At 40.0% G+C, this 23,797-nt stretch overlaps 1 long non-coding RNA gene across 2 annotated transcripts in view; it reads left to right on the plus strand.

Annotated features, from left to right (window-relative positions):
- LOC134732741 (uncharacterized) overlaps nt 1-23,797 on the plus strand; it is a 239,310-nt gene that overhangs the window by 64,374 nt on the left and 151,139 nt on the right. For both annotated transcript variants that reach the window (XR_010116221.1, XR_010116220.1), the window contains exon 3: nt 3,253-3,334. This is a non-coding gene — a long non-coding RNA (uncharacterized lncRNA). The remainder of the gene's footprint in view (nt 1-3,252; nt 3,335-23,797) is intronic.

Genomic DNA, 23,797 nt, shown 5'->3' on the forward strand with positions numbered 1-23,797 from the left:
GAAGCTGTGCTGTTCTGGGGATCCCTTCAGCACCCTATTGGTTTGGGCTCTCCAAGACCTGTATGCTGGATTGGCTGAGATGCCCAAACAGCAAAGGTGGTGGCCTGCCCCGCCCCTCCACATGTTGTATCACAGGGATGAATTAGAGCTCTGTTGGCTGTAAAACACAGGTGGAGGTGGCCAGAGGCTGCAGCTGGGAGGACCCTCCAAGTGAGGAGGAATGGATCCAGGTCCTGTTTAAAGAAGCCATCTGTCCATGCTTGGACAAAACAGCCATGCTGTGCTGGGGAACCAGCTCTGCTCTGGTTGGCTTGGACTCTCCAAAGCTGGCAGGCTGGACCACTGAGTCACCCAAACAGCAAAGATGATGGTCTGCCTCTCCCGCCAGGCACTCTGTCCCAGGGAGAAATTAGAATTCTGTCCATAGAATATGGGTGGGCAGGGGTTGCTAGAGGCCTCAGCAGGGGGGGTCCCACTCAGTGAGGAGGAATGGATAGGTGTCCCACTTAAAAAAGCTGTCTGGCCACATTCTGGCAAAGCAGCTGTGTTGCACTAGGGAAACTCTTTCTTGACTGGACTGTTTGGACTCTGCAAAGCCTGTAGGCTGGAACAGCTGAGTTGACCAAACAGTAAGGATGGCAGCCTGTCCCTCCCCACTGGGGAATCTGTCTTATCTCAGGTAGGCTCCACCCTGATGCCAGTGGCTGGCTGGAATTCCAAGCCAGTGGGTCTTATCTTGTGAGGTGCTGTGGAAGTAGGGCCCTCAGACTGATGTTTCTTGGCCCTTGGATTCTGTCCCCTTCCTAGGGGTATGTATGGATCTCCTGCCTTTCCTGTGTTGCAGTCACCTTTGCTGGGAATCCTGGGGCTGAAGTATGTAAAGCTCCTGGATCTTTGTACATGTCTGAGCAGCTGATCTGCTGAGACTCCACACAGCTCTGTGTGTCTGACCCAAGGCCTGGTGGCATGGGCTAACAAGGGGATCTCCTGATCTGAAGATCTATTACAAAGATCTATGGGAGAAGTGTGGTATCCTGGGATTGCACATTCACTCACCACTTCCCTTGGCTGGGAATGGAGGTTGCCTTGGCTCTGTGTCACTCCCAGGTGGGCCATCTCCCTGCCCTGCTTTTCTTTATTCTCCATGGATGGAATTGTTTCCCTGATCAATCCCAATATGAGTACCTGGATATTTCACGTGAAGGTGCTGTATTTGCTTTCCCCTTTCGTTTCTGTCTGTGAGTGTCACATACTGCAGCTGCTTCTAATTGGACATCTTCTATAACGGATTTTTCTATCTTGACCTTGTAAGCAATAACTTTCCTAAAATAATTTATTAATTTAAAAAATAGATGTGTAGATTGTTTTGTATTTTCTATGTATATTGTCACATTATGAGATAGTACAACATAGTGATTAAGAGTATAGATTCCAGAACATGGCTGTCTGTATTTCAATTCCAGCTCTGCCACTTTTGGGTAGGTCTTTGGTAAAGCTGTTTAAACTCTTTCAGTCTGTTATCTTATCTGTAAAAATGCCATAATTATAGTACCTACCTCATAAGGATTTTTTTGAGGTTTAATTCAGTGCTTAGTTGGGTGAGCTCCCTGAAAAAGCTAGCTAGCTAACTATATTTAGAAAACCAAGAGTACATCTGTGTATATATTTTTTAAAATAAAATTTTTATTTTAGAATAGTTTTAGATTTACAAAAAAATTGCAAATATAGTACAGAGTTCCCATTACCCTCTATGCAGCTTCCTCTATTATTAGTATCTAACATGAATACAGTACATTTGTAAAAATTAGTGAGAATTACACATTATTATTAAGTGAAGTCCATATTCAGATTTTCTTGGTTTTCAACTAATATCCCTTTTTTTTCTTTTCTGGGACTCCATCCAAGATAACACATTACATTTAGTCGTGATGTCTCTTTAGGCTACTCTAGGCTATTGACAGTTCTTCAGACTTTCCTTGCTTTTGATGATCTTGTTGGTTTTGAGAAGTGCTAGGCAGGTGTGTTGTAGGATATGCTTCAGCAGGCATGCAACTAATCTTTTTCACATGCTTTAACTGGGATTATGTGTATTTGAGAGAAAATAAAGTGCCATTCTTATCACATATCAAGGGTACATACTATCAACATGCCTTGTCATTGTTGATACTAACCTTGATTATCTGGCTAGATAGCATTTCTCAGGCTTCTCCACTGTAAAGTTACTATCCTCCCCAACCCTTTCTGTAATGTATTCTTTGCAAGGATGCCACTATGTGCAGTCTACATCTCAGGAATGAGGAGCTATGCTCCACCGCCTTGTGTGCACAGATTCTCAACACATTATTTGAAGTACTTCTACAGGGAAGATTTGTCTCCTTATTTATTTATTTATTTACCAATTGTTTATGTTAGTATAAACTCATGAATATTTATTTTATGGGGCTGTAATACAATACTAGTTTATTAATTTCGTTGTTCAAATTGTTCCAGTTCTGGTCACTGGGAGCTCCTTTAGTTAGTTCCTATATCCCTTTGACATGGACGTATTCCATAATGTAGGTTTTTTTTTTTCTTTTTGAGCCCTCATATAAAATAGAAAAAAATTTAAAAGCCTCTAATAGAAATGTCTTAGTCCATTCAGGCTGCTATAACAAAGTACCACAGACTGGGTGGCTTATAAATAACAGAAATGTATTTATCATAGTTTTGGAGGCTGGGAAATCCAAGATAAAAGTGCCAGCAGATATGGTGTCTGGTAAGAGCCTGTTTTTTGGTTCATAGCTGGTGACTTCTTGCTGTGTCCTCACATGGTGGAAGGGGCAAGGTAGCTTTCTGGGGTCTCTTTTCTAGGGCACTAATCTCATTAATTGGAACTAGGCCCTCATGACTTCATCACCTTCCAAAAGGACCCACTTGCTAATACCATTACCTTGAAGATTAGGATTTCACCATATAAAATTTTGGAAAACAGCAACATTCGGACCTTACCAGGTAAAGAAGAAAAATCATAAAACAATAAGCTCATGAATACATTCTAAAGAACTGAATTTTTAATGTGCTGTACAAAAAAAGTGAGAAAACATTCAATTGCCTTAAAGTATATGATGTGATGTATCCTAGTGGTTAGAATTAGTACTACTAAGCACAGGACAATGGGAAATGGAGAAGAATTTAGAAATTTATTTTTGAGTATGTGGCTTGTGGACACTCTGGAATTGCTAAGGCAATCTATCTCTGATTGTTACACTACAGGAGGAGGAGGTGGATGCAAAGGAGTTGGAGGAAGAGGAGAAAGAGGAAGACTTTGGGTAACTGTGATGGGAGCTAATTTTTAGTGAGTACTTATGCTATATTCCGGGCACTTTGCGTATGTTATATCATTTGAAAAATAGCCACCTTCGTCAGTTTTTTTTTTTCTGCTCAAAGTCTGGGAAATATGTTTAACAGACTTGTTCTCATGCTGCACTGTAGTTCTGTGAATCGTCAAAAGCCAACTGAAGAATTTCAGAAGCATTAGTTATTTTTATAGAAATGAATCAAACTATATCTGAATTTGATAGGAATGACCTTTTTTTTTTGCTACTCTGATACTCCCCTTTGTAAATTTCTAATAATAAGCAGTGAGGTACAAAGAACAGAATGTAGAGCACAGCTTGTTCCAAATACATCAATTTTGAAGTGACCTTTACTTTGCAGTTACTAAAAGCACACCACTAACTTTTATAATCTAATCTGCTGTTGCTGATAAACACAATTCAAGAGAGTGAGACCATGAACCTTTGACTCATGTGTGATGCATACTGCTTGGAGACTCCGACTGAGACCAATCTACTCTCCCTGTTGTGGCACTGACCTTGGATTATCACCTGTATTTGGTTCAAGTAATGAGATTCTCAGGTGGAATAACACATTTATTTTCCCCTAGAATTTAAAAGATCTCCGGGGCAAGTTATGTTATTACCAGGCAAGACAGGGATCCTTGATTTCCAGGTCTCCCTTGTTCTCTTGACAACTTAACCATTCCAGACTTTTGCTTCTGACTTGTAGCCCAGAATAAACACCTAGAGGTTTTTGGGCTCCCGAAATATCTTCAAAACCACCTAGAGAGGCTATTTTCCTCTTTCCTAGCTTTTTTTTTTTTTCCATTTTCTCCTAGCCAAGATTCTTTAACCTATATTTAAATTTAGGTAGATTTAACCTACATTTAGAGCAAGAAGAACCCATCTGCATTTTAATGAACTGTTTAAATACATTTTTTTTTTTTGAGATGGTGTTTCACTCTTGTTGCCCAGGCTGGTGTGCAATGGTGCAATCTCGGCTCACTGCAACCTCCACTTCCTGGGTTCAAATGATTCTTCTGCCTCAGCCTCCCAGGTAGCTAGCATTACAGGTGCCCACCACCATGCCCAGCTATTTTGTTTGTATTTTTAGTAGAGACGGGGTTTCACCATGTTGGCCAGGCTGGTCTCCAACTCCTGACCTCAGGTGATCTGCCCACCTCAGCCTCGCAAAGTGCTGGGATTATAGGTATGAGCCACCGTGCTGGGCGGTTTTTTGTTTTGTTTTGTGTTTTGTTTTTTTCCAGACAGGATCTTACTCTGGTTGCCCAGGCGGGAGTGCGGTGGTGCAATCCTGGCTCACTGCAGCCTCAACTTCCCAAGCTCAGGTAATCCTCACACCTCAGCCTCCCAAGTAGCTGGGACTACATGCCTGTGTCATGACACCCAGCTATTTTTTTTTTTTGTATTTTAAGTAGAGATAGGGTTTTGCCATGTAGCCCTGGCTGTTTTCAAACTCCTGGGCTCAAGCAATCTGCCCACCTCAGCCTCTCAAAGTGCTAGGATTACAGGCATGAGCCACCACACCCTGCCTTAAATACAATTTCTATAAAGTTGGTGAATTAGTATTCTAGGGTTGTCGTAGCAAATTACTATTTAATTTGGTGACTTTAAACAACAGAAATTTATTCTCTTAGTTCTGGAGGCAAGAAATCTGATATCACTGTGTTGGCAGTGCCATGCACCCTCTGAAGGCTCTGAGGAAAAATCCTTCCTTGTTTCTTTGTAGCATCTGATGGCTGCCCACAATTCTTAATGTTCCTTGGCTTGTAACTGCATCACTCTAATCTCTGCCTCCATCTTCAGATGGCTTTCTCCTCTGTGTGTCTGTGTGTGCCTCTCCTCCTCTTAGATGGTCAAAAGTCATTGGATTTAGACTCCACTCTTATTTATTTTTTATTTGCTTTTTAAAAATTTTTTGTGGGTACATAGTAGGTATATATATATTTATGGTACACATGAGATGTTTTGATACAGGCATCTACGCTCATTTAGTACGACCTCATCTTACCCTGACTCATTACATTTGTAAAGATGCTATTTCCAAATAAGTTCACATCTTGAAGCTCCAAGGTGACCTGAATTTTTGAGGACACTATTCAACCCACTATTACTATTAGAAGCAAAGTAGAAGTAGAATCAGGGGCAGGTTAAAGAGTCTTCTGAGATTGCATGTGGGAAACACTGATAAATGTTGGCTGACAAATGGAGAGTGAGAGAAAGGCTAAAAACTCTAAAACACACTTACGTGTTGTGTGCATTACATCACAGCTCCCAAATGTGTATACTTAAGTATTATATCAGGAATGTGTTTCTGTGTGGGTTTGCCCCATTACTAGTTCACAGAGAACATTGTATAAACATTAACTTGGCTATGTATTTATATATGCAATGTATAAGAAAATTAAGACACACTATTTTGTAAGTAAATGCAAACATTTAGCTGTGAATTTGTCAGCAAATATATATGTTTATGTGCAAATGTTAAGAGGAACGTGTAAGTCATCTTTTTATTTTTTTTTTATATATAACCATTGACAGTATCATTCGTTTAAAGTAAGACACGTGTACTATTGTAGCAGGATGAGCCACAGACAAGAACCCCTCAGACACTGAGTTGTTGAAGGAAAGGGCTTTATTCATCTGGGAGCATTGGTGGGCTCACATCTACAAAAACCAAGCTCCCTGAGTGAGCAATTACTGTCCCTTTTAAGGGCTTACAGCTCTAAGGGGTTCCACGTGAGAGGGTCATGATTGATTGAGCAAGCAGTGGGCATGTGACCGTGGGCTGCATGCACTGGTAACCAGAACGGAACAGAACAGGACAGGGATTTTCACAATGCTCTTCCATACAATGTCTGGAATCTGTAGATAACATAACTGGTTAGGTCAGGGGTGGATCTTTAAGTACCAGGCCCAGAGCGTGGCACCGGGCTGTCTGCCTGTGGATTTCATTTCTGCCTTTTAGTTTTTCTTTTTTCTTTGGAGGCAGAAATTGGGCATAAGACAATATGAGGGGTGGTCTCCTTCCTTATTCCCCACCTCTGAGAACCTCATTCATTAGTGGGAGTTCTCACTTTGATCCTCACTTCCCATGTCTTCTTGCAAGTCAGATCGATAGTGATTCATATAGTACACATGTGCTGAAGCATTTTGATGGACTAAGGTAGTAATACAACTTTCCATTACTTGAAAGAGCAAAGGCAGCACACAGGGAAGCAACAAGCAGGTTTCTATTACTATTATAATTCCTATTATAGTAGTTTTAAATTCTCCTAGTGCTGGAAACCGTTTTCCAAACGTGGTCCTAGGATTAAGCCCTTGCCACACCTGCACGGGCACATGTGCCAGCTTTGTTATTTTTATGTCTTCAACTACTTGCCCTTGGTCATCTGTGTGCAGACAGCAATTGGTTAGGTTAAACTTTCCACAGACCCCTCCTTCAGCTGCTAGCAAGTAGTCTAGGGTTAGTCTATTTTTATAGATAGCATTTTTCATCTGAGTTTCTTGCCAGGCCAGAATAGTCAAGGCTCTGCCAGTTTTATTAGTGATTGTTTCTAAGACAGCTTATAACCGTATGATTCAGTTGAGCATGTAAATGAGGGTCCAGTATCCCCATGAGCTGTCTTCTGCCCAAGTAGCAGGCCCATAATATTGTATGATTCTCTCAGGGGGCCATTCATCATCTTTCCAATTTTCTATAGCTATGCTTCTCTTTTTGTGGGAAGCATAAACAGGGAAGCCTAGAAGTTTACCTGTTTTTATGGGCAGTAGGAAGAAGATGGTTTAATAGTGCCAATAACACAACTATCTGCCCACTGGTCAGGTAATTTGGCATAAGCTCTATGCCCACATATCCAGTATAATCCAGTGGGGGCTGTCCAGTCCCAGTGGGACTCTGGATGGGTCCACACAGTTTGCAACTTTGGGAATTTGCTAAATGGATTCCTTTCTATGTGATTTGAACTCCATCAAGTGACTGTTTTTGTGGTACCATTATACAGTTTCTGTCCTAAACAACTAAGTCATCCTATGGGGTGAGTGAATTCTTTTTCTTCTCTAGCTATGCAATATTGTCCAATAATTGAGGCTTTTAGGACCCAGAAATTATTAGGGTGATTCTTTTGAGCCAGAAATTCATTAGGAACTGATTCTGTAGGTACTAATTCTCAGGCTTCCCATGGCCATTGATCTCCCATTACAGTTCCTCCACATACATAACATGAAGTGACATTGAGAGACTGGGCTACATGCTTAGCTAATTGCAAAAACAAATTTCTTGTTTTTCCTGGAATTTCTGGTACTGGCACATTTAGTTCATCATAGAAAGTTTGAAGCACTGCCTCAGGAGAGTGTTTGTGAGCTTCTCCTTGGACTAAGACATTTACTTGAGGATCCAGTCTGGCCCCATCAATTCCTAGGGTTACACGCTCCCCTTTTTTTCCAGCGAGGATCAAGGGGATTGGTTATTACTAGCTCTAAGGGGTTACATTGTCCCTTAGTACAGGAAGGGCCACTTTTTTTCTTTCTGAAGGTGGACTGGATCCTTTTCATTCTTTATCCAAGTGGCCCAAATGACACAAGACCTGTATCCATATTTATTTCCACACAGTCCTAATTTACGACAAATGTACTTATTTTTGGTCATATAGCCTTTTTCCCAATTAAAAGAGCCACATCCCCTTCCTAACTTATTGCCATTAATGACAGCACAGGCATCAAATTATAAGATTATGTGTTTGGGCACCCCTTTTTTTTCTGTTTTAGCTAATACTTTACTTGTGTCATTTACAAGTCCCCAGCAGTCTTCAGTCCTTAATCTCGTTTCAAAAACTGTGGACATGGGAGGCTCAGAGGGGTTAAAACACACATCAGGCTGGTCACTTCCCGGGCTACATACATTGTACTGGGTGGTGTTATACAAACAAGTCCTTTTGAGAGTTCCACACGTTTATAATAACTATAGAACAAAAAGATAGTTTTAACTTTTTGCCCTACCTTAGTGACCTGATGTATACACTGGGAACAGTCCTTAGTTTGAGGAAGGTCAGTTGAAATCCCTACTGTACAAGTCCAAAATTTAAGGAAAATAAGTCCCACGGTGAGTTTCTTCATGCTCTGTCATGTGTGCACCAGTCAGCTTTCAGGTGTGACTGGAGCACGACTTGTCATCTTGTTCAGAGTCACTTTGCAGAGATTGTTTGGGCTTGGTCTCGCCCCCCAGGTCTCAGGTGCTGGGGGTTTCATGCAGCTGTGGTGGATCCAAGCTGGGATTCCTTTTACTTTTACAGCTGTGGGAGTGGTCAAGACAATGGTTTGGGGTCCTTTTCACCATGGCCACAAAGGGCCTACGTTCTAATCCTTGATCTCCACGTGATCACCTTTGCTGTCTTCTGTACCAAGTCTGTTACAAATGCCGGCTTGTTGTCTGAGCCAATTTATAAGGGTGGTCCAAACCTAGGGATGAGAATCTCCATATTTGGGCATCTCAGTGAAGTCTACTTGGAGATCTTCAAAGGGGGCTGCTCTTTAAGCCTGTATGCCAGGCGGGACAGTTGGACCTTGCCTAGCATTGTGCTGCTGGGAGGTGACACACTGCTGTGCCACTGTTTTGGCAAGGGCTAACAGATGCAAGATGTAGAAGTACCAGCTTAACAACTTTTTGAGTGACTCTTGGCCTAGCTGGGTGGTCTTATGCACAGCCAATATAACTGTGGCTCCTAGCAGTTGTGGCATGGCTGTTCTTCCATCCAATAACCAGATCCATCCTTCTTCTGTTACCTGCCCACCCTCTGGTTGATGAAATGCCAGGGTGAAAGGGATAGCCAATTGGACTAAAGCACAAGTGCCACTCCAGTTATTTGGCAGACTGTCCAGTAAAGGTCCACCACAATACCACCAAACATCCACTTGGGGATGAACAAGGGCTGACTTATTGGTAAGCTCTTGAAAGTTTTTAAGCTCACTGCATCCCTTCAGGTCTCCAAGGAACGCTAAGTTTCCTCCCTGTCGTGAGAGACATGAAGTGAACTTAGTATTGGGAGACGGAAGCTGTATGGCCCTCGGGGGCTGACCTGCAGGGTGTCGAACTTCAGGATATAGCAGAGAGAGCTTGGCATGACTTATTACTGCAGGCTGTAGAATCCTGGAAAAGAGCTACCATGCAGCCCATGGCTGGTTGACTGGAGGACCACCTAGTGAAAAGGGGACAGTCTGGGCCTCTGGCCTACCATGTGCACAAGCATAACAATTGCTTTTGTTTAATGTGCAGACAGAATATTTGATCCATTCCAACCAGGCATTTGCATCTTGGTATCCTGTCTTAATTGCCAAAGTTTGTTTTAAGTCTTTAACTTCTATGATCCTCTAGTAAAATGAATGTATGATTTTAGGAAATTACAAAAAACGGTTGGGGCAGTCCATCCTTGCTCTTTAGTGGTCCACAGAACGTTGGACCAACTATGGCATAAAAGCTCTACATCGGGGGGCAAGACTCCTGGTTGACACTGGGGTCTTTATTGAAATCTCCTTGGAGTAAATGGTCCTAATTTACTAATGCCTAGTTTGAGGAGAGTTAGGGGGAAAGAGGTACTTTTCTGAAGTAGAGAGCTGTCTTTGACTTGGCAAGTCCCCATAGGATATAACAAGTAAAGTATTAAATGCAACAGTTTGAGGCAAAATTGACTTGGTCATGTTAATAACTAGATGGTTAGCAATAGAGCGAGGAAAGAAGAAAGAGTAATAGAATAGATGAAAGAGTTTAATTTTTCTTAGCTTTAATTTGGTAGAGTTTTCCCCTGGGATTGTGGCCTACAACTCTGGAGGGGGTGGCACTTTGACTTGGCTGTGATGAGTCCATTCCTGTTTCACTGTATGGACAGCAGTCTTGGTGGTTAGCAGCACAAGGTAGGGTCTGTCCCAGGCTTGCTTGAGTTTTTCTTTTTTCCACCCTTTGATAAGAAGGTGTTCTTCAGGCTGGTGCTGGTTTACTGGAAATTCTAGGGGTGGTATATGGGCTAAACCAAGTATGTAACCATCATTCTCAGCAAACTATCACAAGGACAAAAAAACCAAACACCGCATGTTCTCATTCATAGGTGGGAATTGAACAATGAGAACACTTGGACACAGGAAGGAGAACATCACACACCAGGGCCCATTGTGGGGTGGGGGGAGGGTGGAGGGATAGCATTAGGAGATATACCTAATATAAATGATGAGTTAATGGGTGCAGCACACCATCATGGCACATGGATACATATGTAACAAACCTGCACATTGTGCACATGTACCCTAGAACTTTATAATAAAAAAAAAAAAAAATCATGGAAGTAACAACAACAACAAAAAAGAAATTGACCTTTTGCTTTGGGAGGCTGAGGTGAGTGGATTACAAAGTCAGGAGATCAAGACCATCCTGGCTAACATGGTGAAACCCCCTCTCTACTAAAAATACAAAAAAATTGCCAGGTGTGGTGGCGGGCACCTGTAGTCCCAGCCACTTGGGAGGCTGAGGCAGGAGAATGGCATGAACCTGGGAGGCGGAGCTTGCAGTGAGCTGAGATTGCACCACTGCACTCCAGCCTGGGCGACACAGCAAAACTCTGTCTCAAAAAAAAAAAAAGAAATTGACCTTTTGTTTTAAATGTGGGGACATCAGCAGTGGACTTTATAGTCCTTGGTGCCTTTTAACTAAGAAATTTCCTTTAGCACCTATTTTTATTAGCTTTGAGACCAAACAAGCCAAACACCATTTTATATTTGACAATGCTTCCTGTATGATTTTTATACCAGATAAGCTAAATTTCGCCTTTATATTAGTGTGTTATTAATGTTAAACTCAGTTTTAATTAAAACTTTGTAGATATATTTATTCAAATTTTAATGTCAGACCATAAGGTAAGATTTTCATAGACTCTTTTTAACCTTTTATAATCTTTGTTAAAGAGCAGGTCAGTGCTTTAAGAAAAACCCATTTTGTTTTTATTTTAATGTTCAGTTCACAGAAAAACTGGATGATATCCTTTTAACTTTAGCCAATATGTTTACACACAGAATTTCCTTTACAATTAACACTTTAAAACTTGCTTAAACCTTCAAAACAACATTTTTTAACCTTTTAATGTATGTAAAAATCCACGTTTTTATGCCTTCTTATAATTCTTTTACCAGACGTATATTTTACTTTCCTTATACACCTTTCACATAAACTGTTTCTTCAATAGTTTTACATTCAAGAGGGCTAATTACTTTTAAATTATACACAGTTCTTGCATAAATTCTTTTTTTAAAACTTTCTTTTTCTTTCACGACTTTCACAGACAATTCTTCGACATGCCTCAACTTTCTGACTTATTGCAAACATTTCTTTCTTTAAACAACCAGTTAATTGATTTCAGGACAAGAATTTACCAGATAACATTCTTTTTACACAAATTCTGACCCCCCCTTTTTTTCCTTTTTTTCAAAGATGATAACCATTCTTTTCCAAAGCAAACTTCCTTTATGTCTGTGGACTAGACTGTCTAAGGCCACAAGATTAGAAGTTACTATAATACATGTTACATTGTTAACTTTTAGCAAACTTTACTTTTGTTGAAAACCTTGTAAGTTTGGGATTTCAATTATCCTTTGCTATTAATAAGACCTTGTTTAGTCCAAATTAACTTAGAATTGGTATAGATGGCTTTTTTTTTTTTCCTTCAATTAAGTGGGAGGAATCATCTATTATCCTGTCCTGAAGGGAATTCCTTCTAGGTCTGCTTGGACCTTTGTATGTTAGTTAAGATTTAGATCTCCTGTTAGGAAACCTGCTGCATTAAGGGAATTTTCAGTGGTTAATGTTAAATCGTCTTTTTCTTTTCTTTTTTTTTTTTTTTTTTTTAAAGAAGGATACTTCTGAACTGGTGAGGTGTGCTCACAATGAGGTTTCCTCTAAAAGTTTTTTTCCTACTTCTGTTAGCAAAGCAGTTGCCACTACAGATTAAATGCATTTGGGCCATCCATGGGTCGCTGGGTTAAGGAGTTTTGATAGGAAGGCTATGGGCTATCAGTGGCCTTAGTGCTTTTGGGATACGCCCTTGTTTACACTGACAACAAAGTGTTATAGGGTTATGAGAATACCTTTAATTATCAACTGTAGGTTTTAAATTTACCTTAGCTTTTAAAGGAATAGGGTACACTGTTTTTTCTTAACTACCTTTATATCTCTCTCTTTCTCTTTTTGACTTTCTGTCTCTCTCTCTCTCTTTGACTTTCCTTTTGCCTCTGTCTCTTCCTCTCTCTCTGCCTCTTTTCCTCTCTCTTTCCTCTCTCTCTCTCTGCTGGTCTTTCCTTGCCTCTGCCAGCTGCTTATGCTGTTGTTCTCTCAACTGCTGTGGGGGCGGGTGGGTCTAAAACCAGCTGTAACCAAGTGTCTATGTACAGGAACTGGTCTGGGTGACATGGCTTACAGGTTACCTTGTGCCATACCTTTGAAACAAGGGACCTGCCCAGGCTTCCTTCTGATGGCCAACCCACCTCTAATGCTCGCCAGTCTATTTCACACAAAGTTCTAAGTTTTCCTGATGTCATAGTAACACCGTAATCTCCCTTAAATCCTTCCTTGAAATTGTTCAACGTAGTTCCTAGTGGGGTGGGCTTACTTTGTGCCTGACCCATGCTTCCTCGAGACAAAACACCACGCTCACATCACACGCACTCCACAAAACAAAGAACAGGTAAAAAGGACACACACACACTTTTACAGTTTACTCCAAACCAAAATCAAAACCAGAATCAGAGTATCAAGAAATCCAAGCCAGGTCAAAACCAAAACCAAAGTATCAAGCAATCCAAGTCAAGTCAAAAACAAAAACTAAAGTGCCGGTACAGGCATGCCATGGCCACGCTTCCACTCAAATTGAGTGGGCAAGTTCCAAAGACCAGTCTTACTAAATTTCAGATGTCCAGACTCCAAGTGCCAGTTCCTTCCCAGTGTTCAGCCACTGCATTGATCCTCCATGGGGGCCTGCCACATGCTGCTCTGGCAAGGCATTCCACTGGGGCACTTGCCTACCCAGGAGTGCTCTCAGGATCTGCGTCGCTCAAGTTAGCTGGAGTGCCCTGCAGGGATGCTCCACAGGGCAAGCCTAAGCCGCCTAATGGGCTGCCTCAGCCATCTGTTAATCACCTCACTTCTCGGTCAGGGAACCAAGAAATGTAGCAGGATGAGCTGCAGACAAGAACCCCTCAGATATGAAATTGTGGAAGGAAAGGGCTTTATTCAGCTGGGAGCATTGGTGGGCTCACATCTACAAAAACTGAGCTCCCCGAGTGAGCAATTCCTGTCCCTTTTAAGGGCTCACAACTCTAAGGGGGGTCTGCGTGAGTGGGTCGTGATTGATTTACCAAGCAGTGGGTACATGACTGGGGGCTGCATGCACTGGTAATCAGAACGGAACAGAACAGGACAGGGATTTTCACAATGCTCTTCCATACAATATCTGGAATCTATAAATAACATAACTGGTTAGGTCAGAAGTCGATCTTTAACCAGGTCCAGGGCATGGCACCGGGCTGTCTGCCTGTGGATTTCATTTCTGCCTTTTAGTTTTTACTTCTTTTTTCTTTGGAGGCAGAAATTGGGTATAAGACAATATGAGGGGGAGGGGTCTTACTATTTTATAAATATCTCCAACCAAAATGATCAGATTGAACAAAGTTCTGACATTGAACATATAAAGAAGTGAGTGTCAATAATACTGTGTCCATAAACAAATATTGTAATTTTTTATTTTTATTATTTATTTTTCTTATTGTAGTTATGTGCTTATTGTGAGGGATTTAATCTTTTTAAATGTCGCAATAGAGTTAATTAACTTCAAACTTTATGGAGACTAACTATATAGACTTTCTCTTGAACAGATCAACAACAGATTAACTTCTATGTCCATTTTGGAAATTTTCTGCAAGGGAACAAACAATTTGGTTGAAAATCATCATCCTCATCATCATTGTGGTAGTAGTTAAAATTTATTGTGTACTTTCTGTGTTCTAAGTACTTTTATGCATATCAATTAATTGAATCCTAATAACAACTGTGTAAGATAGGGGCTATAATCAACCCTACTTTTAAAATGAGGAAATTAAATCAGAGAAAGATTAACTTGCCTAATACTGCATAGCTATGATATGGTGGATAGTCTGGGTTAACTGAAAATCAGATCAATATTGATTTTGATGAGTTAACTCTAGTAAGCCACTATATTTGCTTCCCAACTCTAGATACAGAGAATCTATTACAGATGAAAGCTGTCAGGACTGTAGGGTAAACACACCTGATAGCAGTAACTTCCACATACCCTTAGAATGAACGTCTACGGTGGATGCAGCTGAACTGTGTTCTGAGCTGGGAAATCCAGGAGTGACCTCGAGATTCATTCCTTGTCCATGAGGAATATCTGAGTCCCCATCCTGTGGAACAAGGGCCATACAGGGGATTGAGGCCCAGAATTTTGACCTCAGTGAAGGCTGCCAGGTAGAGGTTATTAGGGGAGGGTGTTAAGTGAAAATGCTGTGTAAACTGCATGTTGTTTGCAAGCAGTTGTGATTTTCTTGCTCAGCTGGCTGCCACTGGACTCTCTCCCCTGTATGTAAAACCCATGTCTTGTTTACTGGCTCTGGGTCTCTTCTTTGGCTTCATGAACCTGGGGCCATCCCTACTGAAGTCAATAGGGGCTCAGCATGACAAGGACTGACTGGAAGCATGGGAAGTAAAACAGCCAGTATTCACTGTCATCACCCTGCAAATTCTACATGCCTATATTTACTCTACCTTCTCTTTTGCCTCTTCTAGCTTTTTCTTAAATTCCCTTTTCATAATTTGTATTTGGCTCCCCAAAACATGGCAAAAAAAATAGAAAGGAAATTTTAAAAGGAAATAATTATTTCAAGGTAAATGACATGAAAATCAGAGTCAGAATGTGCATCTGCTGGTCCTACTCCATTTCATATCCTTGGTAGATCATTGACAAACCTCAGCCCAGATGAGAATAGACTTCTCTCCACAGCATTGCAGGAAACCACTACTAATTACTTGGAGTTGGCTAAAAAGAGGAAGCTATTTTTTGACAGTAGCATCTGAATTGTCAGCAGGTGCATTCTACTTCATTTGACTAATTTATAGATGGAAATGCTGGTAACATTGTTTAAGAAAAGATTGGATAAAGCTAGACAGGAATATATTAAATAGTTCTATCACGTAGATAATTTCTGCTCAAAGTTCCAGAAACTTTCTCTGTTCAGGGTTTGAAAACAATTAGGCAATAAAATATAACAAAGAGTGAGCATGGCATTGAACAGAGAATACAAATTTTTTTATGTAAAATAAAAATAATTTTATGATACTGAAGGCTTTCTTTACACATGTGTAAGGTACATGGATGTGCTTTGGTCAAGGAATAGGTCAAGGTGGATATCTAGTCCTGCAGGACTCAGCAAGTTTGGCAAGCAAGTTCATACCTCCACTTGTTGTATAACCTATTTGTGTAAGTTCATACTTGGCTCTAAGCCACTATTGTCTGGAAAAGGTATAACTGTCCTGCTGACACTGCACAGGGGCTCTTGACTTGGCTCAGCTCAGCTCAACATGGCTTGACACAGCGGGCATGCTGGTGCCCAGAGAAAGAGAGAGAGTTAGAGCTGTCCATCTTTGCAGATGGACAGGAGGGAGCCATGACACAACTCGGCTGGCTCATGCCCAGAGAGAGAAAGAGTTATGCTGCTGACCCTGAAGGCAAGTGAGAGCTGGCAGCTCAGCTTGTGTGGGGGCCACCAGACTAAGCAGCCGAGACAGGGCAGACAGTGTGAGAAAGCTGTAGATGAGGGCTGCTGCTGAATAAAGTCATTCACCCCCTTGCAGCCCCTGAGTCTTCCTTCTGCTCATCCACTCACTCCCTTTAGACCTCAGCATGGACTGGAACCTGACCCCAAGCATGACAACTGGTGTAGTCATGAAGGTGACAACAATAGTTTAACTGGGAAATTAAATTTAGATGGTAACTTCATCAACATAGAAGTAAAGAGAAAGGAATTTTGAGACTATTAATAGAATTTAAACTACAATAGTTTGAGGTAACTTGCTCTTTTAACATAGAGCTTTCTAGTTGGTCAGCTTTGAATGACTTACAAATATTCTCAGTAAATTGATTCCTTATCCTAAGGGCAGCTGGGCTATGTGGGCTATTCACCAACCTTGGCTCCTGGATCCTAAGAGAATCTTTTTTTATTTACTCTATTTGGTGTATATGAAAATGTTTGAGAAGAGCTTAAACTTACTGAGATACTTGAAATTTGATGATGAAGAAGGAGGTCTTCTTGTCTGGCAGTGTTAAGTGGCAATGCGCTTAGTCCCTTAAGTGCACTATAAACTAAGAGAACCACTAAGTAATATTTTCCCATTATAACCTCATCAAGGCCTTAAGTCATTACAAAAACATTTTGTACAACACTAACAAATTAACTTTTATGAAATCCTAGTTTCACCATATTCCCTCCTACTCAAATACATGTAATCTCTCACCATTACATCCAGCATATAGACTATATTCTTTCCTCTGGTACATCCATGTGATTGTACATGCCAATTTACCTAACTGGAATCCTATAAACTCTGCCTATTTAACTCTTACCCTCTCCTCAAGGCTTTATTCAAGTTTTATCACTTCTGTGAAGGCTTCCCCATAGACTTTCCTATGGCTCATAATGATACCTCACTTTTATGCCATTTATGTTAGGCTTATTGTTTAAGCCAAGAGAGTTTTGAAAAGATATTAAAACTTAAGGTTATAGCTGGGCGCGGTGGCTCACGCCTGTAATCCCAGCACTTTGGGAGGCCGAGGCGGGCAAATCACGAGGTCAGGAGATCGAGACCATCCTGGCTAACACAGTGAAACCCCGTCTCTACTAAAAATACAAAAAATTAGCCGGGTGAGGTAGCGGGCGCCTGTAGTCCCAGCTACGCGGGAGGCTGAGGCAGGAGAATGGTGTGAACCCCGGGGGGCGGAGCCTGCAGTGAGCCGAGATCGCGCCACTGCACTCAAGCCTGGGTGAAAGAGCGAGACTCCATCTCAAAAAAAAAAAAAAAAAAAAACAAACAAACAAACAAAAAAACTTAAGGTTATAATACTGAAAAATACAGGTAGAATCATGGAACAATAGTAAGAGAAGTCTAGAGTCAACTCCAATGATAAGTAACATATATAATAAAATCAACTTTCCAAATTAGTTGAGGTAGTTAGGTTCACTGTAGCTTTGTATATAAAAGCTGACACCGTTGGTGGGAGTGTAAATTAGTTCAACCATTGTGGAAGACAGTGTGGTGATTCCTCAAAGATCTAGAACCAGAAATACCATTTGACCCAGCAATCCCATTACTGGGTATATACCTCAAAGATTATAAATCATTCTATTATAAAGACACATACACTCACATGTTTATTGCAGCACTATTTACAATAGCAAAGACTTAGAACCAACTCAAATGCCCATAAATGATAGACTGCATAAAGAAAATGTGGCAGACATACACTGTGGAATACTATGCAGCCATAGAAAGAATGAATTCATGTCTTTTGCAGGGACATGGATGAAGCTGGAAACTATCATTCTCAGCAAACTAACATAGGAAAAGAAAATCAAACACTGCATGTTCTCACTCATAAGTGAGAGTTGAACAATGAGAACACATGAACACAGGGAGCAGAATATCACACTCTGGGGCCTGTTGGTGGATGGGGGACAAGGGGAGGGAGAGCATTAGGACAAATACCTAATGCATGTGAGGCTTAAAACCTAGATGATGGATTGATAGGTGCAGCAAACCACCATGGCACAAGTATACCTATGTAACAAACCTGCATGTTCTGCACGTGTATCCCAGAACTTAAAGTGAAATTAAAAAAAAGATCTGAAAAGTCAGGACTATTTAAATGCACAATAGTTTGAGAATGTTTTGAATAAATTATAGTATATCTAAAATGGAGCGATATATTACATAGAAAGCTGGTCATGATAGAATTAAGTAACAAAAGTAGGTTACAATAAGGACAGGAAGTCCTCACTTAACATCCTCAATGGGTGCTCAGAAACTGTCGCTTTAAGGGAAACAACACATAACAAAACCAGTATTATCTTACACTAATTGACATAAACAAGAGTTAAGTTCTTATGGCAAACCTTCTAAATAAAGAGCAAAGTATTTCTAGTATTAAACATTGAAATAAATGTGCACTATAAACACATTTAATATCTTCATTTTTAAAGTGCTCTATATAGAAAAAAATAGTTGTATTCTTCCTTCTTTCCATTTTTCTTTCTCTTATTCTCTTTCTCTTATTCATGCTCTCTCTCTCTCTCTCTGTTTTACAGTGTCTCACTCCATCACCCAGGCTGGAGTGAAGTGGTGTGATTATTGCTCACTGTGCTATTCATTATTCATTTTCTAAAAAGCAAACTGTCCCTTACAAACCTTTGGTTTTCCTAGTATCAATCTCATCTTCTTATCTAAAATGTAACCTCCTCAAGAAAAAAAAAAAAAGATGGTGAATATATTGTTTCCAACATCAACTAGCATCACTTCTCAATAATAGCAGGCATTTATGAAGAATGTCCTAGTTAATTAAATCATGCTATACCATAATGATTAAAAGTGCAAGCTCTGGAGACAAACCATCTCGATTTGAAATGTGGATCTACACCTTATTAGCTGTTCCTTAGTTTCCTCATCTGTAAAATTGGAAGTACAGTTAAATGTTTCATAAAATTGTTATAAGAATTACATGAGTATATGCATGTTTGTCAGTGCCTGAGTATATCTATGTATACTACATAGAACAAATATTATATGCTTGACACTCAAAATTCTGTGTTTTACTGGATCACACCATAATCTTTATAATTAATCTTTACATATCATTTTTATTATCCTCAATTTATACATGAGAAAAATGGTATTATCCTCCAAAGAGATAAGAGGTAAGTAATTTACTGAAGTGCATGCAATAAAGTAGCTAGGATACTAATGCAGGCAGTCTAGTTCCAAAATCCATGCTCCTAATGACCATATGATACTGACTCACTATGTCATAGGTACTTAGTACACACTTATTTAGGGACTATACCTAATTAATAAACATTAATTCCTGCTGATCTGACTTATAAATCTCTCAAATTTATATTCCCCTTTAGTGGCTAAAGGTCACTGTATTAGTTATCCATTGTTATATAACTAATTACTCAAATCCTAGTGACTTAAAACAACTATAATCATTTATTATCTCTCACTATTTCTGTGGGTTGGGAATCTGGAATAGTCTGGTTGTGCAGCTCCTGGTTCAGGTCTCATATGAGATTGTAGTCAGGTGCTGGCTGGGATGGCTGTCATCTGAAGCCTTGACTGGGCCTGAATGATCTGTTTCCAAGGTGGTTCATTTCCATGGCTGGCAATTTGGTGCTATTAAAGAGAGTTGGGGGTGTTTCAGTTCCTCTTCACATGCGGCTGTCTGTGGGACTACTTGAGTGGCCTCACAGCGTGGAAGCTGGCTTTCTCTAGAGTAACAATTCAAGAGACTCATATGGGAGCTCCAGTGAACTTATGTTCTTGGCTTGGAAGATACAAATCTTCACTTCTACTATATTCTCCTCGTCAGCGAAACCAGCCCTCATCAACATTCAGAAGACTATGTCGTAGTCCATTTGGGCTGCTATAACAAAATACTGTATAGACTGGGTGGCTTATAAAGAACAAAAATTTCTTTCTCACAGTTCTAGAGACTGGGAAGACCAAGATCATGGTACTGGCAGATTCAGTGTCTGGGGAAGGCCTATTTCTTGATTCATAGATGGAATCTTCTTGCTGTGTCTTCACATAGAAAAAGGGGCGTGACAGTTTTCTGTGGTCTCTTTTATAAGGGCAGTAATTCCATTCCTAAGTGCTCTGCTTCCATGACCTAATCACCTTCCAAAGGTGCCACCTCCAAGTAGCATCACACTGGGGATTAGGTTTCAAGATATGAATTTGGACCTATGAAATAACCATTCAAACTATAGCACTATACAAAGACATGCAGCTTATTGGGGGCCATTTGGGAGGCTGACTCGCACAATCATATACACACATCATGTTTCTGTCTCTGGCCCATCTGCTCTGGTAGTATCCTTCCTTCTTTAGGGAGATGACTTTTATGCATTTCACCATAACCGACCCCCAAACTAAGCTCCCCTTAGGTTCACAAAAATATGAAGGTGACCAACCCAAGGACAATTAGAAGGACAATTAGGTGTCAACCCCAGGAATTTTTATTCCCATGTGGAAATATACAAATACAAAATATCAGTTTAAATCATCAAATGAGTTCCACAGGATGATCTTCTGCAAATTTCAGTTGCTTCCCTGGTTTTTTTCACAGCTCGGGTGGTCAGTTCTTTCTGAACTTTTTGCTTCTTAGATAAGTTAGAGTTGGTTGATTTTCTTCACCATCGGAAAGTCCTCGTTGATAGATTCACTTTCAATATGCCCCCAGCCAAGAACAAAATACACTCTGTGTGTTATGTTGATTAAAAAAATCAGGAAACCTTTTAAAAAATTTCTCAGGCAATTGAATCATTGAGCTCAGGGAGACAAGAGGCCCTCAGATGGCCTTTGGAGACTCTCCTGAGACCTGTACTACAGACAGCTTCTGTCTCTTCTTTTGTCAGGTTCTGCCATCACAGAGGCAATATCAAAAGATGACCTTCCTTACAAAGCTGGGCCTATTATTAATAGGCCTATTCATAGAGGATTTGTTAATTTAGTTAACATTTTAAACTCATAATTTAATTCTGTTTATGTGAAAGCCAAAATATGTCTCAGAATCTTAAAGACAATTGCATACTATTAGTATTCCATTAAGTGTCCTGAAAAAAATCAAATATTTGATAAATTTTCAACTGTCTTGTATGCCAAAAGATTTCTACATATTAATGTGTGCAAGATTTTCTTTTAATAATTCTTTAATGCAAATCCATTTCAAATGATTCCTTTTTATTTCATTATTGTAAACCATGAACATAAACTTTTAAAATATACTTTCTCAGCTAGAAGTATATCTTATTAGCTTTTTCTTCAAACCTAATAGAAATAGACATTGTGTTCCAATCTTTTTACAACCTGAAAAACAAGCTTAGTGGAAGGAGGGATACAATTATGCGTGGGAAGGTAAAAGCAAGGACAATTGTTTCTGGCACATTGTTAACTAAATCATGAGTGTGGGTGTTCCAGACACCATCAGCTGAGAGGCAAATATAAGAATATTATTGTAAGGTGTTTCCAACATTTTTCCACCAAATGAATGTGTTGAAGTCTTTTGCCAAAATCACTAGTTTTTGACTATGTCTGATATATCAGGTAAATGTATTAAACATCACATGATAAATCAGGGGCTAACAAGACAAAAGTCACTGGGCCATATTTCATTTGAAGGTGGGATTTCAGCATCTCTAAGCAGAAAATCACAGCTGCCTCCTGTCATTCCCTTGCATTCTGAGTTTTGCTATAGGTATTGATAGTCACCTGAAACATCTTAGCATACATAGGTACACATATAAATTTTAGGTAGAGAATACCAGCTTTCTTTGGCACTCAGTTGCATGCTTGGCCTTTTCTTTTGAGACAAAGTCTCACTCTGTCACCCAGGCTGGAGTGCAGTGGCACAATCTCGGCTCACTGTAACTTCTGCCTCCCAGGTTCAATCGATTTTCCTGCCTCAGCTTCCCAAGTAGCTGGAACTACATGCGTGTGCCACCATGCCTGGCTAATTTTTTTATTTTTAGTAGAGACAGGGTTTCACCATAGTCACCAGGCTAGTCTCGAACTCCTAACCTCAGGTGATCCACTCACCTTGGCCTCCCAAAGTGCTGGGATTACAGGCGTGAGCCACCACGCCTAGCCATGCTTGGCCATTTTTTGTGTGTAATTGCTGTTTTCTGACTGCTGATAGAGTTTGTATTTGTTGAGGTTTGTGTGAATACATGTAGCCATGCATACATGTATATATTTGTTTGCATGATTGATCATAAGTGGGCCTTTCTGTGTGTCTGTGTTTGTGTGTCTTATATATAGTCCTTGTTAACGTAATTATCCATTTCATTCCATGCTCGCTAATTACTACTTCCTCAGAACTCCAGTTTTTTGTTCGTTTGTTTCTCTTCCTATCACCTTATTTCCCCAGTACAGGGTTCATATAACCCTTTTCAATGATGTAAGCCCTTCTTAGATTAAATTGCTATTTGAGAATTTAGTCTTTTTCTTCTCTTTCCTTTCCTCCTAGTTTGTTCCTCTGTACTTTATAAAAATGTCACTACTATTGTGAGTTGAAAATATCCAAGACACATTTTCCTTATTTGTGGGAGGAGAAGAGCAAAGAGAAATAATTGGTATTCCATGAGAAGGAAGTACAGGTCAAAGTGATATATGAATGTTATCTTTGGTGTAGTGATTTAAAAGGTTATGTAGGATAAATATATCCATTTGCTCACCCAGAATTAATTGATTTTTCATCTCTAGGTAAGGTACAGGTCTAGGCAATATTTAAAATGGTAATAATGTTCATTTCTTCACATTTTGCTGGAAGTTGTGCTAATAGAAGAAAATATGAATATAAGTTATTTAGTCATCCAATAAATAGGTGTATCTCAAAAGGCAGTTACTGTGGAAAGAATACCGGACTTGGAGACCAGGTATCTGCATTGAAACCCCAGGCCTTCACATACGGCTTCTCCACACAGAATCTTTATTTTAGAATGTAAATCGGATTGTATTATGTTTCTTTGTCTTTTAAAGGCTTCTGATTGTCCTTATGATAAAGATAACAGTTTATAACATTGCATACAGTTCCTGCGTGGTCCAGCTCCATCTTTCAGTGCTGACCCACATGTGCTGTGAGTACTGAAACACACGTACATGTATTATGGCTATGATCATGCTTCCAGCCACCACAGCCATGGTTCATTGAGTAGACAATGCTCCATCTCTCAGGACCATCGGTCATTCTATTTTTCTCTCTAAAGCACTCCTTTCCTTGCCTTTAAAACTTCCACTACTCCCACTTAGAACAGATTAGTTTTTACAGGTTTTCATGAAACATGTTGCTTTCCTTTGGATCACTTATTTCCATTTTTAGTTGAATATTAATTTGTGTCCTCAACGTTGACACCTCAACTGAACTGTTAACTCCCCGAGAGCGGGAACTACATCTGTGTCCCTGACCACTGGCTCCCCTGTGCCTATCTCAGTTTCTGACACACACAGCTTTTTGAAAAACTTAATCGCTTAAGAAAATTATTGAACTGCTCAGAAACAAAATTTCACCAGTTATAAAATGGGGATAATAAATTACTTATTAGATTAACTGAGAGAATGTGCATAAAAACTTTGCCTAATG

This window comes from Symphalangus syndactylus, chromosome 16 (genome assembly GCF_028878055.3).
Source record: "Symphalangus syndactylus isolate Jambi chromosome 16, NHGRI_mSymSyn1-v2.1_pri, whole genome shotgun sequence".
Taxonomy (NCBI): domain Eukaryota; kingdom Metazoa; phylum Chordata; class Mammalia; order Primates; family Hylobatidae; genus Symphalangus; species Symphalangus syndactylus.